We start from the raw sequence: 14,185 nt of genomic DNA on the forward strand, positions 1-14,185 counted from the left end.
ACAAGTGTAACAGCGTGGGGTGTGCTGGGGCAGGGAGGTGACCAGAGCCACATGGAAGGTACCTCCTGACAGGACTCCAAGGAATCTCTTCGTGTGATTCACTGCACCAGAGCCTTCCTTCCAGCTGCCAAAGCCTGCGGAGCCCGCCTGTGACAGCCTGCCCTGGGGGCTGGAGTGTTGCGAAGACGGCAAATCAAAGCTGGCTCAGCCCGAAGCCTGCATGCCTGTTGGGAGGGCTGGCAGGTGCCGTGCCCAGGTGGGGTTTCTTATGTAACGTGACACATGGATGAGCCGGCCGTGGGTGTACCCGGGGCCTGGCAGGGTGACTCAGGCCCCGCCATCACTGCTTCCCAGAAACGTGGCACTCAGGTGTCAGCTGAGCAAACGTTCTGTGTGTCACTGTGATTGTTAGAAAGCAAAGGAGGGTCCCATGACGCAGTGGAAGCAGGGGCGGGGGTGGGGGCAGACAGTGGAGACTGCAGGGGTATCAAGGCCAAAGGAGGTGGGCGGTGTGGGATGGGGAGGCAAGATCTGGAAACTTTCCTTTCCATTTGGACCAGACTGGAAGGCAAGGAAGGCTGCCGGCGGCACGTCTTCCTCCCACCCTGGGTGGGCGGGCGCTCGGCTGGTTTTCAGCAGCGGAATCCCATACAGTGAATAACCCTTGTGTCGCTCATCACAGAGATCAAATCTCTGTGAAGAGGAGATCTTCCTCTTTCTGGTTGTGAGGCAATGGAGTGTCTCTTTCCCCCCACCACTGAGTAGAGAGCAGGGCTCGTCCTCCACGAGTGGCCTGGCAGTGCCCTGGGGGTTTGGCTTCTAGGGGTCTTCTCCTGGACCGCCCACATCCCCAGTGCTGGTCCCATGTCCCTGGCCCGAAGGTGGAGGGTAAGTTTAAGGGAGGCAGGGTACAGTTAGGGGACAGGAGGCCTCAAATCAGAGCAGGAGGGGCCTGCTGGAGCCTCCCGCGCCTGCACAGGGGGAGGGCTTGGTTTGTGGAAGGAGGACCGGGGGCTCTGGGCTGGGCACCCCGGGGAGGGAGCATCAGCGTGACATAGGTCCAGTGTCCAGCTGGCCTCTGTGCATGCTCCAGGCCCCATGGGCAGGTTGGAGGGGAGAATGGGCAGCGGCCCTTGGTGTCCTCATCCCATTGAGTGTTTCTCTCTGAAACCAGGGTGAGGAGGAGGAAGCCAAGGACAAGCTGGGAAGAAGAGGCCTTTCCACAATGAAGACTGATTTCCTCTGAACTGAATACAAAACAAAATCTCTCCTGTAGCTCTCAAGTGCTCTGTGCATTCTAAGCCACACCATCTAGACAACCTGGGCGCATGGGTGTGATGGGAACCACGTTGTTCCAGTCCACACTTGTGCAGACCAGTGTCCTACACTGCCTAGCATCATCAGGCACAGACTCTGAGAACAGAAAGGAACCTTCACGCTTGTTGATGGTGAGCCATGGTCCCCAAACACACCAGCATCCTCATCCCTGGGACCTATGATTTTTTTTTTTTCTGAATTTGTGGATTATTTTATTTTATTAATTTTTATTTTTACTTTATTTTACTTTATGATACTGTATTGGTTTTGCCATACATTGACATGAATCCACCACGGGTGTACATGCGTTCCCAAACATGAACCCTCCTCCCACCTCCCTCCCCATAACATCTCTCGGGGTCATCACCATGCACCAGCCCCAAGCATCCTGTATCCTGTTTCTGACATAGACTGGCAATTCGATTCTTACATGATAGTATACATGTTACAATGCCATTCTCCCAAATCATCCCACCCTCTCCCTCTCCCTCTGAGTCCAAAAGTGGGACCTATGATTTTGATACCTTCTATAGCAAAAGGGATTTTACAGGAGTCATTAGGTTGTGGATTTCCAGGTGGGAAGATTATCCTGGATTATTTCAGTGGGCCCCCAGTAGAGTCGAGTGGTAGAGATCCCACCTGCCAGTGTAGGAGACGCAGGAGACTTGGGCTCTGTCCCCGGGTCGGGAAGATCCCCTGGAGGAGGGAATGGCACCCCACTCCAGTATTCTTGCCTGGGACATCCCACGGACAGAGGAGCCTGGCGGGCTACAGTCCACGGAGTCGCCAAAAGTTGGACGCAACTGAGCATGCACACGCAAATAGAGCCAAGAGAGCCCTCAAAAGTGAGAGGGAAGGAGGTCAGGAGAAAGGCCACCTGCTGCTGGGAGCAGGGAGGAGACGGTGATGTGCTCGGGAGAAGTGAGGACCACTCCAGAAGATGGAAAAGAGGAGGGAAGGATCGTCCCCGGGGCCTTCAGTAGGACCGCAGCACTGCTGACCCCTTGACTGCCACCTCCTGGAGCCCACCGTGGACTTCTGGCCTCCAGAGGGGTTAGAAGATCAGATGGTTTTGTTTTAGCCATTGTTGGTGATGACTCGATATAGCAGCTGAAGGAAACTAATACAGCAGTCACTGAACTCAGTCCTCTCTTTTTATAGCGGAGGAGACGGAAGCCTGTTTGCAGTATATATTTTCATTTTTAGTTTGCTAACTTGTACAGTATTTATCGGAAGGGAATGACTTTTCTCCTGCCTCTGTGAATAAGACAGAGAGTTTTTTTCTGTAATTGTCCCGCTGACCACAGCAGGCCTGAGGATTTTCAGTTTTACGGGGTCTGATTACTAAATCAATCCTGGGGATTTGATGACCATATTTTCTTGAATCAAAATGAAAGAACTCTGATCTGATAATGAGTGAGACTCCCCTGGTGGCACAGTGGGTAAAAAGCCGCCTGCCAGTGCAGGGGAAATGGGTTTGATCCCTGGTCCAGGAAGATTCCACATGCTGTGGAGCAACTGGACCTGTGTGCCACAACTGTTGAACTTGTCCTCTAGATCCTGGGAACCGCAACTACTGAGCCCGTGCACCACAACTGCTGAGCCCGTGCACCACAACTGCTGAGCCCGTGCACCCGAGAACCTGTGCCCTGTGGCAAGAGGAGCCATCGCAAGGAGACGCCTGTGCGCCACAGCTGGAGAGGAGCCCCTGCTCACTGCAACTAGAGAAAGCCCTCACAAAGCACTGAAGACCCAGCACAAGCAAAAATAAATAAATAAAATTGTATAGAAAAAGAATGAGCGGATCTATGGGGATACTATGGCAGAGGCTGTCCCATTAAACTGGGGACCAGTAGCCCATGTTGTAATACACATCGCAGTGGCCAACCCACAGCATCCTTGCCTCCAGCTCCCCTCTCATCACCCCCAACCTCTGCCTCCACATCCTTGTAAGGAAGGAAGAAAAGGGGGCTGGGGGAAGCTTGTTGCGGGGTTTGCAGAGGACGCTGCTGATTTCTGAACCAGAACGGACTTTGAAAAGTGCTCCTGAGTCTAAAAGGATGAAGACTCATTGCTTCAACCCTTGCAATAAACATCCTGGGTGACCTTCACCTCAAACCTCAGAGGTTTCGAGATGGCACAGAACATGCTGTGCCGTGTTTATTTCCCATCACTTGGTGGAGAAACTCTGCACGGGAAGGACGATGCAGAAATGAAGCCCTGGAGGTACTGCAGGGTGGGTTCCAGACCTCCGCAATAACGTGAATCTCGCAATAAAGTGAGTCACGTGGATTTTTTTTTTTTTGGTTTTGCAGTGTATATAAAAGTGTAATACACTCTACTGTAACCTATTAAGTATGCAATAACATTATGTCTAAAAAAACATACCTTAACTGAAAAATACTTTCTTGCTAAAAAATGCTAACCATCATCTGAGCCTTCAGTGTGTCATCACCTTTTTGCAATAGTCCTGTCAAAGATCACCGTCACAACTATAATAATAATAATGAAAAATGTGAAATACTTGGAGAATGGCCAAAAAGTGAAACAGACACAAGTGATCAAATGCTATTGGAAGAGTGGCACCCCTAGAGTTGTTCGCACCCAGGTTGCTGCAAACCTTCAATGTGTAATAAATGCAGTATCTGCTAAATAAAACGAAGTCCAGTAAAATGAGGTCAACCTGCACTGCTGCGGGCCCCTGCAGTCTGGCTTGAATGACTGTGAGTCTGAGGCATTACTTTTTTTTTTTTTTTTAATATTTTGCCACAAGGCATACAGGATCTTACTTTCCCAACCGTGAACTGAACTTGTTTTCCCCTGTGGTGGAAGCCTGGAGTCATGCAGATTCTTTACCATCTGAGCCACCAGGGAAGCCCCTTAACCACCCAACTGCCAGGGAATTCCCTGAAGTATTAGTTTTTTAAAAGGACTATTCAAACAATTCTTGTGTCTTGAGGATCAAGGTTTCCCATAGAAAAAACTGCTGCTGCTGCTGCTGCTGCTGCTAAGTCGCTTCAGTCGTGTCCGACTCCGTGCAACCCCATAGATGGCAGCCCACCAGGCTCCGCCGTCCCTGGGATTCTCCAGGCAAGAACACTGGAGTGAGTTGCCATTTCCTTCTCCAATGCATGAAAGTGAAAAGTGAAAGTGAAGTCGCTCAGTCGTGTCCGACTCTTTGCGACTCCATGGACTGCAGCCCACCAGGCTCCTCCATCCATGGGATTTTCCAGGCAAGAGTACTGGAGTGGGGTGCCATTGCCTTCTCCGAGGTTGTGTAAATTCCTTTTTGTGGATCATAAGATAAGCAGTTACCCTTCAGCATGGCCAAAGGCACATGGTGTGATTTCACTTCCTCTTTTTTGTGCTATTCATGTGGGCTGCCCTGTGCAATTTAGTGACTAGGATCCCAAAGAGGCTGGTCAGCTGGACTCATGTGTTTGGCTGACCACAGTGACAGTATGGAGAGGATTCAGTTATCGACATGCCTTTCATCCTGGGATGATGATGGTGTTTGGTGAGATTTACCTGTTGAGGTGAATGTACACCCTTGGAACTTCTTTGGCCGGACTGCAAATTTATAGCATACTTTTTGATCTTACCATGTTAAAGTTATGGGACAGAAACAAGTATTCCCCCTGCAACTGGTCCTTGGAAGAAGATTAAACAGGGATACAGTGTAACATTTACTCTGCCTAATAAACTCTTTTGGTGGGTATTCCCAGCTCCCGGAGACCCAAGTTTGATTCTTGGGTTGGGAAGATCCCCTGGAGAATGAAATGGCAACACTCCAATATTCTTGCCTGGGAAATATGGTCAGAGGAAACTGGCGGGCTACAGTCCATGGGGTCGCAGAGTCAGACATGACTGAGCAACTCACACAGACAGCTTCCATAAGAACCTCATCATGAAGTTATGCAATCACTGAATTAATCCAGTAAGCTCACCTGTGGTACCCCTATATGCCTGGACCTCAGTTTGTTCTGCTTTAAACGGGAGGATGGATTTGACCATCTCAAAAGTCTCCATCTTGCTCCAATATGGTGTTTTTCTCAGGTTTTATTTACCCATCTGAGTTGAGACCCCCAAGAATTACCTTCCTTGTTGTTGTTCAGTCACTAAGTCATGCCCAACTCTTTTGAGACCCCATGGACTGTAGCCTGTCAGACTCCTCTGTCCTTGGGACTTACCAAGCAAGAATACTGGAGTGGGTTTCCATTTCCTTGTCCAGCAGGATCTTCCCAACCCAGGGATCAAACTCACATCTCCTGCATTGTCAGGCAGATTCTTTACCACCAGGGAAGCCCTACCTTCCTTGTCAGCAGAAGAATAAAACTAGGGTCAGTGGGTGCTTTTGACTCTGAACCATTTGCTCTGGGTATGAAATTCCTAAGATTTCTCTACAGGGGTTTCTGTTTCTGCATCGTTACCTTTAAGAACATCAGTGTCTGAATAAATCAGACTGAAAGTGTCCGTTAGGATAGTAACAGGGATTTTTAAGGACATTTGGAAGTGTGTTTTTCCTTTCCATCCCCCAGCACCAGCCTGGGTCCAGGCTCATCCTCTCCCCAGGACTCTGTCCTTTCTAGCTCCAGGGACTGTTCCTAAGGGGAGAGTTACCGCCATCTGTCTTGCACAGACATGAATTTCCACCTCCAGGGTACAGATTACTCAACCAAATCCCACAAACTCTGATAAATATTTGGAAAAACCACCTTCTTCCTTCAGTAACAGTTAAACATCACATAAGACTGGGGGCAGGGGTTCTCTATCCCCAGAAGGACTTCACGGGGGAAGTAGCAACTCTGTCCCTGGTTAAAGTTCCAAAGTCCTCTTTTTCCTTTTGAACAGGACTGTGGCGGGCAAAATACACATCCCTGTAAAATCACCTCGCGGCTTGAAGTACGCAAGTTTTAGCGAGTCACAAAAAATAGGGAAACTCACACAGAGTTTCCTTGGCCACTTCCCCATTTGAGTGATCACACACCCAGAGCTGCAGCTCGGAGGGCGCTCTCGGTGAGAAGGGAAAAGGTGTGTTCATAGCCACCCAGTCGGGGGAGGGCGCAAGCCCGATTGGGAAATCCCTGGACAACGAGGATATAAATTCCTGCCCGACCGCTGAGCTTCCACTGAAGGTGAAAGGCCTGGCAGCCTTCCCAGGAGACAAGCTCCAGGTGAGCAATGCAGAGCTGCAGGTAAGGGGAGGAGGGCTCGATCTGGGAGTCAGGGCGCCTGGGCTCCATCATTTCTCCAGGGAACCTCAGGAAGCTTCCCTGACATCTCTAGATCGCAGACGGTTCCTCCAGGTGGCTCCCCTCTCTCTGTGACCTTCCTCACCCATGGGGAAGGTGACTTGGACCTTTTGCGGTTTCAGTTTCTCTGTCAAGAAAGGGGCTGGATCAGAGAGTTTCCAAGGACTTTCTAAGATTGGAGTGAGTGAGTGAAAGTCACTCAGTCCTGTCTTGACTCTTTTGGGACCCCTTGGGCTGTAGCCCGCCAGGCTCCTCTGTCCATAGGATTCTCCAGGTAAGAATACTGGTGTGGGTTGCCATGCCCTCTTCCAGGGGCTCTTCCTGACCCAGGGATCGATCCCAGGTCTCCTGCATTGGAGGCAGAGTCTTTGCTGTCGCTGTGATTGGAGTGACAGGCGAAACTGCCATGGAATCAGAAAGAGGGGAATGGCTGAGAGGGTCTGTCTCTGGCTCAGAGAAGGCTGTGCCTCTGGGACTTACACTGAGCTTAGAGGCTTTCCTCTTTGGAAAGATCACGGGATGCTTTCTTTTCCAAAGTATGAGTAACTTTTCTAACATCTGAGCTCTCAGGGTTGGCTGAGCCCCAAACCTTCTGGCCGCCTTGGAAGAGCAGCGGGCAGAGTGTGGTTAAGTGCTAGTCCCAGAGGCTGAAGGGCCCAAGTTCAAGTCCGGCTGTGCCTGTTATAACTGTATGACATCATGCGTGTGTTCCTATGGTGACTGTCTTTTAAGAACCCTGTACTTGAGTAAATCAGGAGTACCATCAACAGAGATGGTCTACCCAATGGTCAGCAGCTCACCAGTAATCTGCGATCAGGAAACGTTAAGTCAGTGTAAGTGAAGCTGCTCAGTCGTGTCCAACTCTTTGCGACCCCATGGACTGTAGCCCACCAGGCTCCTCTGTCCATGGGATTCTTCAGGCAGGAATACTGGAGTGGGTTACCATTTCCTCCTTTAGGGGATCTTCCCACCCAGGGATTAAACCTGGATCTCTTATGTCTCCTGCATTGGCAGGTGGGTTCTTTACCACTAGGGCCACCTGGGAAGCCCAGCAGAGTAAATGAATCCAACCCACATGGAGCTTGGTGCAGTGCCAGGCACAGGGGGGTGCCATCTGAAGGTTTTCTCTCTGTGTTAACCGTCCTCCTTCTCAAATCCCAATTCCGCTTTGGGAGCCTGTCCTCTCCCTGGCTCCCAGCTCCCTTGGGAGCCCCTGGCCCCACTCTGCTTCTAATGCTGTGTGATCCCGGGCCAGGGCATGTCATCTTGGTAAACTGGGGCTGTTGAGTGACCTGCCCTTCGGAGTTCCTCCCGCAGCTCGCTGTCTGCAGTGGGGTGATGGGGCATCCCTCCATGCCCCCCAGTTCACCCTTCCCTGAGCTCTGCCTTCCAAACAAGGCACGGGTGGGGAGGGGGCTCCTCCCACATGCATCATGGAAGTGGTACCTTCCTTCAAACCTCATGACAGTCTTGTCCATTTTAATGGTATTTCCCACTTTTTAACCTGTCTGGTTATCCTAATGGGTAAGAAGAGAGTTCAGCTGGAATGGGGCGGGGGGCTGTGAAGACAGTCACTGCCGCATTTGTTCCCAGCTGGTCTGGGACCCCCCCTTTCCATGCTGCCAGCCGGCCTTCCCCCTCTCCCCGCAATGTCTCTACTCCCCCAGCCCCTCAAAGCCAGGCTGTTTGATAGTCAACACCGGGGTGACCAGGAGTGCTCAGAGCTAGGATGGCAGAGGTGGCATCTGGTAAAGCACAGCTGAAGCAGAGCAAGCATGCAGCGTACAGTCAGGTGGTCTTTTTCTTTTTTTAAGACTTATTATGTTTGGCTGTGCTGGTCTTCACTGCTGTGTGCAGGCTTCCTCTACTTGCGTGAGTGGGGGCTACTTTTTGTTGTGGTGTGCAGGCTGCTCGTGGCAGTGGCTTCTGGTTGTGGGGCACAGACTGTGCACGCGGGCTTCAGCAGTTGCAGCTTCTGAGCTCTAGAGCACAGGCCCAGTGGTTCTGACACACGGGCTTAGTTGCTCCGTGGCATGTGGGATCTTCCCCGACCAGGGATCGAACCCTGCGTTGCAAAGCACGTTCTTAACCACTAGACCATCCAAGAAGCCCCAGGTGGTCTTTTCACATCACCATCACCTGCTCTGTTCATGGGGGATACTTGATCATGGCAGTGCCTTTGACAAGAGGTTCTCAACCTTGAGCTTGCTTCAGCATCACCTGAAGGACTGTATTAGAATGATGGCTCAGCCCACTCAGGGTTTTGGGTTCAGTAGGTGCAGGGGAGGAAGGGGGAGGAGGACCTGCGCTGCTCCTGAGTTACCAGGTGGCGCTGAGGTGACTGGTCTGGGGTCCTGGAGAACCACTTCCTCAGGAGGCTAAGAGATCTCACGTCCAGAGGCGAGTCAGCTGGAACAAGTGAGCATGTCAGTGCTGAAACCAGACCTCAGCGTCCTCTCAATTTTGCTCCCCACTCACGAAGGCGTATTGCTTGAAGGAGGGAGGGAGAGGACAGCGAAAAGATGAAAGGGATGTGGCAGTTTCCAGTTGGTGGGCTCACGGGAAAGTAGTGATGAGGATGGCGTTGGTCCTCTAGCTTCTCAGAATGCCTGCTCCCGTGTTCTTACCCTGGTTGAGCAGTCAAATCACCTAGAGAGGCTTTAAAGCTCCCTGTACCTGGGGCCGGTTACATCAGGAACTTTGAGGGGTGAGGCTCAGGCATCTTCAGCTTTTAACGCTTTCCAGGCACTTCTGATGTGTAGCCAAGGCCGATACCCACTGCTCTGTTCTACCTGCTGTGTTCCTCACTGGCACACTTTTATAACCTGTTCAGGGACTTCTTTTTCTTTAACATCTATTTACTTATTTGCCTGCATCAGGCCTTGGTTGTGGCATGCGAGCTCTTTAGTTGCAGCATGTTGGATCTTAGTTGTGACATGTTGGATCTGGTTCCCTGACCAGGGATCAAACCCAAGCCCTCTGCACTGGGGGCATGGAGTCTTACCCCCTAGCCCACTAGGGGAGTCCCAGAGGAGGGATTCTTAATGTGGGGTCCACTGAAGGGGCTTAGAATTCTGGGAGTCTGTGAACTTAGATGGGAAAAAAATTACATTTCTTTTTCCACAAACATCTAAGTCTCCCCTCAGAACCTGGGTTCTAAACCTGTTATGTATCTGATTGATTCTCATTAGATAAATGGGCATTTGATTCACCATTAGCATGAACACAGAGAAATCTGAGAATCTGTATGGAACTCCATCGAAACATTTTCTGGAGCATACTTGAGTTAAGAACCTCATATGAAACATAAATAATTTCCTAAACACAGGAGGTCAGTTATCACGGCACTTGATTATGGGCCAAAAGAGCTCCATTTAAAACTGGGATATTATCTTGCCACGTGACTTGGACATATAACTTTATGTTTCTGGATGTTTCATTCATCCAATGAAATGGATGGATTAGAGAGCAGGGGTTCTTTTGTTATTTTAAAAATGGTTTTGGATAGTACCTATTTCACTCAAATTTTTCATGACACGTCAAGAGGAACTTTTAAGAGTGCTTGGGCTTAATTGGGCATTGCTAGTCTGAGTGTGGTCAGGGGCCAGGAAGTAAGTCAGATATGTGAGGTTGTGAATGACAGGGCCTGTGACCCACTGCAATGAGTCTGTCCCTTGGAAAGATATTTAATGGAAGACAGCGCCACCACCCTGACTGAAAGACACACACCCACATGTTGAACAGGCCTGTGACCCCCCAGTCTGTGATTCCCAGCGTAGTTTTGGCACCTTGTGACAAGCAGATCACATCACCCTTAAGTTAAAGGGATGAGGGCCCAATCCTGGCCCCACCACTTCTATTTGTATTTCCTTGGAGGTGTTATTGAACATCTGTAAGCCTCAATGTCTTTCTCTCTAAAAGGAAAGTACTAATATCTACTTTGTAAAGTACTGAGAATGTTAAGAGAAATCATACGTGTCAAGACTTCAGCCAGTGCCTGGCACATGGGGGATGTTCAAGAAATGTCGTCATCACCATCTTAACCATCATCATCGTCAGATTATGAGACACTGGCCTCAGAATTTCAAAACCCACTCTGAGAGGGCTGGCGTGATCAGAGGCACAGGGACTTAACATTACCTCTGCTCTTAATTCCCGTGGGTATCTGCTTGCTTTATTTAAGGATAAGCCAGGCCTAAATATCAACGCTTCTCAAATCACATGGGAGTCTTGGTAAAGCACAGCCGATTCTGGTTCCCTAGGTCTGGGCTGGGGCCAGAGATTTTGCATTTCTCATAAGTGGTATATGTCCATGCTGCTGGCCCGGGGACCACACCTTGAGTAGGAAGGCTTTAGAATATTTGAGACCAAGTGTTCTTATCTGGGAGCAAGGAAGTTAACATACGGCTTTGGATGTGCCCTAAATTTTCTAGAGCCGATAGTCGTCAGAATGTTTCCTTAACTGTCTGTGGTTGGCAGAATTATAAGACACCCCTCACTGATTATGCTTTGTCTAAGCCCCTCCCCTTGAATAGAGAGTAGGTTATACAAACATTATGGAATGGCTTTCCCACAATTAGGGGACCATATGCAGCAAAGGAGAGGGAATTTTGCAGGTGTATTTTAGGTCTCCAGGCAATTGACTTGAAATTAGTCAAATGGAAGGCCAGCCTGGCACAACCAGCTGGGCTCCTTATTTATTTGTGTATTATTTTGGCTACGCTGGGCTTTGGTTGCTGCAAATGGACTTTCTGCAGTTGTGGGGAGTGGGGCTGCTCTCTAGTTGAGGGTGTGGGTTTCCCCTGTTGTGAAGCACGGGCTCTGGGGTGTGTGGGTTTCTATGGTGTGTGTGGTTCACGGGCTTAGTTGCCCGGTAGCATGTGGGTTCTTCCCAGACTGGGGATTGAACTCATGTCCCCTACACTGGCTGGTGAATTCTTAACCCCTGGATCACCAGGGAAGCCCTTAGTTCTTTAAAAGAAGATCTGGGGTCACAGTCCAGAGCAAGAGAGATGTGAAGTAGAACCGAGATTGTCCCTTGGCTCTGAGGAAACAAACTGTCCTGTTGAGGAGAGGGCCCCGGGGCAGGAAGCGGCAGCGGCCTCTAGTTGCTGAGAGCGGCCTTGGCTGACAGCCGGCAAGAAAGTGGGGACCCCAGCTGTAGAGTTGCAAGGAACTGAAATCTGCCAACAGCCCTAGGCACGTGGGCTGGGACCCCAAGCTTTGATATCTGCCTGTGGGGCTTCCCTTGTGGCTCAGCTGGTGAAGAATCTGCCTGCAATGCAGGAGACCTGGGTTCAGTCCCTGGGTTGGGAAGATCCCCTGGAGAAGGGAAAGGCTATCCACTCTGGTATTCTGGCCTGGAGAATTCCATGGACCGTATAGTCCATGGGGTCGCAAAGAGTCGGACACGACTGAGCGGCTTTCACTTCACTGTGGGACCCTGAACAGAATCTGTCTGAGCAGGCAGACCCACAGTGATGTGAGCTCATAATGGGGCCTGGTTTCACGTCACTGAGTCTGTGGTCTTTTGCTCCAGGGCAATAGAAAGCAAATCTGATGTTCTCATTCTTCTCCTGGATTGCTGTGCCTAAAGAGAACTTTTGTAGACAATGTCGACCTCAGATTATCTCAACACAAGTGCTGGGGTGAAAAATTGGTGTTTCTATCTGTTGTTGTTCAGTTGCTAAGTTGTATCCAACTCTTTGCTTCCACATGGACTGCTGCACACCAGGCTTCCCTGTCCTTCACTGTCTCCCTGAGTTGCTCAAACTCATAGCCATTGAGTCAGTGATGCCATCCAAACATCTCATCCTCTGTTACCCCCTTCTCCTGCCCTCAATCTTTCCAGCATCAGGGTTTTTTCCAATGAGTTGGCTCTTCACTTAGGTGGCCAAAGTATTGGAGCTTCAGCATTAGTCCTTCCAATGAATATTCAGGATTTATTTACTTTAGGATTGACTGGTTTGATCTCCTTGCTGTCCAAGGGACTCTCAAGAGTCTTCTTTAGCACCACAACTTGAAAGCATCAGTTCTTGGGCACTCAGCCCTTTGTATGGTCCAACTCTCACATCCGTACATGACCAAAGGGAAAACAGACACTCAGGAACAAGGGAATGGACCCATGGATAGCAGTGTGCCTCAGCCTCCTATAGGGTGCCCTGGCTATCTGAGGTGGCCGCCATCCAGCAACAAGGGCTCAGGGTTCACCATGGTAGAAGACAGAGCTGGGGTGGGGGGTGGATTAACCAGAAATAAAACACCTGGGGGTGACCCACGTCCTTCCCGCTTCCTTCTTATGATAACCAGTCCTGTGACCATGCCTAACTTCAAGGGTACAGAGAAGTGAAATTCCTTGTGCGCCTCAAGGTAGCACCGGTGCAGATGCTGGGAACCTGAGTCTATCAACCCCTGTGCTGCCAGAGAGGAGGCAGCATTTCAGATAGCTCAGCTTCAGGATGCTGGTCTCACACCAGGGATGGATCTGGCTGCCCTGGCCGCCTGGGAGAAGCCAGAGGGAGCACATGTGTGTGAAGGGAATGCCGCCAAAATCTTGGCTTTCTCTGCCCACTGAAGTGGAATAAAAAAACACGGAGTTTGGAGGAAATGGAACCTGGGGGCTTATATTCGATGAGGGCTCACAGTCAGGGCGAGGTGATGAGGAGCGAAGGTGTGAGGATCCTGTATTCTTTCTCTTGCATTGTTTTAAAAACAGTCATAGGCTGGCATCAGGTCGTCTGTTAATTGAGGCCGGCAGTGTGGTAGCCCGTAGTTGAGTCTACCGTCTTGTGCGTTGCACTGGGCCTCCTTTCTATGATGTAAAAAAGAGAAAAACTACAAGGGGTGATCTGTGGGGAGAGTGCTGTAAAGGTGAGCAGATACAGGATGTAATCAGCATACAGTCAAAGGATAACAGGTGCAAAATGTGAGTTGGGGGGCAGAAACGCAACCTAGTTACAGACTACAGATTAGGAACAATTAAAGTAAAAACGAAGAGTGGCCAGGCCTGCTTACTCTTCTCTTTATCTTCTTCGGTCTCAGGAAAGAAAAGGAAAACTCCTCCCTCTCCTTTCCTTTTCCCTGCAACAGAAACTCTCCCTCTGGGCCCAGAGGAGAGCAAAGAGTTTCTTGGTGGGACTTCCTGGGTTGGTGGACAATCCAATCAGTTCTGGGCTGTCTTCAGGCTAATGACTGGGGATTCTTGTGCCAAGGACTTTCCCCACACCTGATAGACCAGAATCGCTTGGGTTTCCTAGCGTGATTGGTTGATTTTGGCTTGATTTTCACCAGCTCTCTTGTCTGTGCTGGGCACAGGGCTGGGGGGAAATTATGCCTTTTGTGACCCTTAGGGGACAAGCCATTCTGGGTGGGCATATTTTCCAGGGAGTAGGAGATGATCTTTTGAAGCATAAAAAGAAAAATCTCCTCTGTTCTGACAGCTTAATAACTTGGGGAGGAAATATTTCTAAAATATATGTATGGGGGTGAATATTTGTACTCACTGCAAGCTGATGTCACAAAAATGAGCTTTTAATAACTTTTCTAATAATGTCATTTGGTTCCTGAGGCGCCTGTCAACTTAAAAAATAGTCACAACCTAAAAGTTGAGAGCTGTG

At 49.9% G+C, this 14,185-nt stretch overlaps 1 protein-coding gene across 1 annotated transcript in view; it reads left to right on the plus strand.

Moving 5' to 3' along the window:
- IL1R2 (interleukin 1 receptor type 2) overlaps positions 6,384 to 14,185 on the plus strand; it is a 36,761-nt gene continuing 28,959 nt past the window's right edge. The window contains exon 1 of the mRNA XM_005686292.3: positions 6,384 to 6,491. The gene's annotated coding sequence lies outside the window, so the exon portion shown is untranslated. The remainder of the gene's footprint in view (positions 6,492 to 14,185) is intronic.

The sequence above is a fragment of the Capra hircus genome, chromosome 11, assembly GCF_001704415.2.
Source record: "Capra hircus breed San Clemente chromosome 11, ASM170441v1, whole genome shotgun sequence".
Taxonomy (NCBI): domain Eukaryota; kingdom Metazoa; phylum Chordata; class Mammalia; order Artiodactyla; family Bovidae; genus Capra; species Capra hircus.